This window comes from Coenobita brevimanus, chromosome 66 (assembly GCF_032717465.1).
Source record: "Coenobita brevimanus isolate Jiangsu-jjx chromosome 66, ASM3271746v2, whole genome shotgun sequence".
Taxonomy (NCBI): Eukaryota; Metazoa; Arthropoda; class Malacostraca; order Decapoda; family Coenobitidae; genus Coenobita; species Coenobita brevimanus.
In genome coordinates this window covers 23,909,458-23,914,457 of record NC_137019.1, presented here as the reverse complement: position 1 = coordinate 23,914,457, position 5,000 = coordinate 23,909,458, and positions in this window count along the sequence as shown.

Here is a 5,000-nt window from a genome sequence, read left to right as displayed (position 1 = left end):
TACAGTATATTACTTAGACTGTGGTCGCGATGACGATGACAGGGATAACGACCTATTCCTGGAGAGCGACATTGAATAAAAGTTACCGTGTGCTATGTTCTTTACTTCATTTGTACACCTATCATAATGTATCCACATTCTGTCTCCAGCTACTGCAATGCATGCCTCTTTATTACATGCATATACCATGTATCATTGCATCAATGGCCGTAGGTTTTATGTAAATGCTTTGTACTTATTTTATTACTGACTTTTCTTGACAATTCATATTCAGGTAACCTTATTAAACAGGTGTCTCCTTACTCTCTGCTGAATTATATATTCCATTGTGATGATAACAAGCAACATGTCATGTGTGCACTGTTACTAATATATGACACGTTTCGTCACTTACACATCTGTAACGTTGGAAGTGTACTTCAATCAGGGGATATAGGGAGTTGTACACCTCAAGTGGATGGTATTTCCATATATGATGATAACATTACAATAATTCACATCCCTGCGTTAAAAATGGATAACTTCCTTATAGGTCTATATGAAAATATCAGGCTTATTTTTCAAATATAGGCAACATTTTCCGTCTACCAGACACCCACCCTTTCCAATATTTAACCCATACGATGATTAGGGGGCGGCGTCTATATGGACAAGGTCAAGGTGACGTCATGATATGAGTGAGGGGGCGGGGCATTTCCCCGCTAGTCTTGCTCCAGCAATGGGTAAAACAGTCGCCTCGAATGCTTATCTTCCTCTTATACGTGCCTTAACTTTCCACATTTGGTAATAAACAATACTGATGCCAGTCAGGTCAGGGTCTGAATTTAAACTATCATCGTAATCCAACGCGTTGATAAAAAGTTATTGCCGAAAAACAGTGTTCCAATGTCCCTGAAATCCATAGTATATATATGTATATATATATATATATATATATATATATATATATATAATATATATATATATATATATATATATAGTATATATATGTATATATATATATATATATATATATATATATATATATAATGGTAAGTGGTGGCAACCATCATCCACTCACTTGATGTAGTGCCGCCAACTTCTTCCTTAGCCTGTATCATTCTTTTTCTGTGCCTACCCTCCTCTTTTCCTATTTCTCCCATCTTTCCTGTCACTTCTTATTGTTTCTCTTTCCTTTACAGGAGGCTTTACATTGAGTGACAAGCCAAATGGTTTCTTGTAAGCCAAGAGACCATTTACAACGCTGAGTGGTAGCAATATAATCAAACTATACGTGCCCCCTAAGTGTCAGCAAGTGGGTTGGTGGAGGGTTAATGTCCCTACCGTAAAACAAATAACTCAAAGTCAAATGGCCTAACCTTACGGTGTTATGGCGTCGGGCAATATATATATATATATATATATATATATATATATATATATATATATATATATATATATATATATATACAGTATATAAAATATATCTTTATCTATAAATATCTATATATATACATATATATATATATATATATATATATATATATATATATATATATAATATACGTATCTATATATAATTAATATACGTATCTATATATTATATATGTATATATATATATATATATATATATATATATATATATATATATATATATATATATATATATATATATATATATAATATACGTATCTATATATAATTAATATACGTATCTATATATTATATATGTATATATATAATATACCGGGTATGTATATAGTATATAATTATATAGATAGATAGATAGAAAGATATTGCCAGACGCTTCAATCCCGTACGGGGTGGCCACAAAAAAATCGCCTCCACGTCGTCATGTCCCCCGCCATTTCACTGCCCTTCTCTCAACTCACACCCCCCTCCCTCATATACCTCTCCACTCCATCCCTCCATCTCATCCTCGGCCTCCTCCTCCCTCTCCCCCCCTCTACCTTACTCACATACACTATCTTCGTCAGTCTCTCACCCTCCATGCTCTCCCCGTGGACAAACCAACTCAGTGTGTTCCTCATAATGTTTCCTATCACATCCACATCCACACCACAACGCTCCTTTATATCCTCATCTGTCAGCCTGTCTCTCCATGTGACTCCACAGGCTCCTCTTAAATAACTCATTTCCACTGCTCTCACTCGACTTGTGTCCTTCAAACAACGTCCAAGCTTCACTTCCATACGTTTGAGTTGGTATCACAATACTGTCATGTAGTAACTTTTTCACTTCCATGCTCACTTCCCTGTTTCTTATCACTGCTTTCAAGGAACCGGCAACCTTTCTTTCTTGTTGTACCTTTTCAAACACTTCACCCTCCAAACTTCCATCCTTACTCATCACACTACCCAAGTACTTAAACGTACTCATACTCCATTTCCTCTTCATCCAACCTCACTGTACATTCACTGACTTCACCTCCCTCAAAGACCATCACTTTACTCTCCCTTTCACCTTGAGATTCCGTTTCTTACACACTTTCCCAAACTCATCCACCAAGCCTTGCAGCTCCCCTTTGTCTTCACTCAACAACACCGTACCTTCTGCAAACAACAGTACAGGGAGTTTCCAAACACTACCCTCTCTCACCAGGGCCACTCCAACATCCACTGCCCTACCTTGTACCTCTTTTATTACCCCATTCACGTACAGATTGAACAACCATGGAGACATGACATCCCTGTTTCAACCCAATCTTCAAAGAGAAAAATTCACTCAGTTCACCAAATATATTTTATATATTCTGTATGTATGTATATATATATATATATATATATATATATATATATATATATATATATATATATATGTGTACTCAGTTCACCAAATATATTTTATATATTGTGTATGTATGTATATTATACATATATACATATATAAATATATACATATATATATATATATATATATATATATATATATATATATATATTTTTTTAATGCGAGGAAGAAGGAACCAAAGGCCATGGCCCGCAGTAACAGTTCCCTCCAAGAGAAAAACAAAATACAATAGAGAGCCAAATTCAAGATCCGATCATTTTGAGATGCCTGGACACACTGCGTTTGAAAGACTGGAGATCATAGGCAGCAGGAAATACAGACAGAGGGAGACAGTTCCAGAGTTGACCTGTTGCATAAATGAAAGACTGGGAGTAACGGTTAACTCTTGCATTAGAGAGTTGGACAGAAAAGGGATGAGAGTTTGCTGCCAGACGGGTGCTACGCGCCCGTCATAGAGGTGGAGGAATGCAAGCAGACAGTTCAGAGGAGCAGTGACCATTAAAGTAGCGATAGAAAAGAGATAAAGATGCAACAGTGCGGCGAAGAGACAGAGGTTGAAGCGAGTCAGTAAGAGGAGGAGAGTTAATGAGACGAAAAGCCTTTGACTCCACCCTATTGAGAAGAGCTGTATGTGGGGAGCCTCCCCACACATGAGAGTTGTACTCCACACAGGGGCGGATAAAACCTCTGTATAGAGTCAACAATTGTGCAGGGGTAAAGAAAGAGCGGAGTCGGCTTAGCACACCCAATCTCTTAGAAGCAGATTTTACAAGAGATGTAATATGATCTTTCCAAGATAAGTCCCGAGTAAATGAAACCCCAAGCATGTTCAAGGATGATGCAGGATTAAGCTGAATATTATTAAACATTAATGGGTATACCTGTGGAAGATTTTGTCGGGTTGATAGGTGTAAGAACTGAGTCTTAGATGCATTAAAGACAACCATATTATTTTTACCCCAGTCAGCGATACGAGCCAAGTCAGACATTAGGTGTGCCATAGCCTCATCCCTTGTTTCTTGAAGTAACTGTTGAGATGGGCGTTGCGGGAACCGAATGGAAAGGTGAAGGGTGGAGTCATCAGCATATGAGTGGATAGGGTTAGATGTACAGCTTAGAAGATCATTGATGAATAAAAGGAAGAGAGTTGGTGATAGGACAGAGCCCTGAGGAACACCACTGTTGATAGATCTAGGAGAAGAACGATGGCCGTCTACAACAGCGGCTATAGAACGACCAGAAAGGAAGCTAGCGATGAAGGCACAGATAGAAGGATAGAAACCGTAGGAGGGCAGTTTGGAAATTAAAGATTTATGCCAGACTCGATCGAAAGCCTTTGAGATGTCAAGTGCAATGGCAAAGCTTTCTGCCGAAGTCCCGAAAGGAGGATGACCAGGAGTCTGAAAGGTAGGAGAGAAGATCGCCAGTGGAGCGTCCCTGACGGAACCCATACTGACGATCGGAAAGAAGGTTGTGATAGGAAAGATGCCTTAAAATTTTTCTATTAAGAATTGACTCGAAAACTTTTGAAATACAGGACGTTAAAGGAATATATATATATATATATATATATATATATATATATATAGATATATATATATATATATATATATATATATATATATAATATACATACATACATAATATATAAAATATATTTGGTGATCCGAGTGAATTTTTCTATTTGAAGATTGGGTTGAAACAGGGATGTCATGTCTCCATGGTTGTTCAATCTGTACATGAATGGGGTAATAAAAGAGGTACAAGGTAGGGCAGTGGATGTTGGAGTGGCCCTAGTATATATATATATATATATATAACACGTGGTATGTGGGGGCGCTCACCATCCACTCACTCGATGTAGTGCTACTCTCAGGTGTCTGCCCTGTTCTCTCCTCAATCCTTTTTTCCTTCTATCTTCTTCTGCCTTTTTTTCCTTCATTCTTTCCTCGTCTTTCTGCCTGCAGGTAACTTTACACTCCCTCTTCTGTCATTCATTCCTTCATTCTTTCCTCTTCCTTCTCCCCGTGGGTGACTCTACACTGAGTGACAAGCCAAATGGTTTCCTGTACACCAGGAAACCATTTACTACGCTGAGTTGTAACCGTATAACCAAATTTTGGCGCCTGGTGGTTTAGTGGGTAATTATTGTGCTCCAATCGGATTGAGCCGGTGAATGTTTATATCCATGGGATGGTTGGGGTTTATT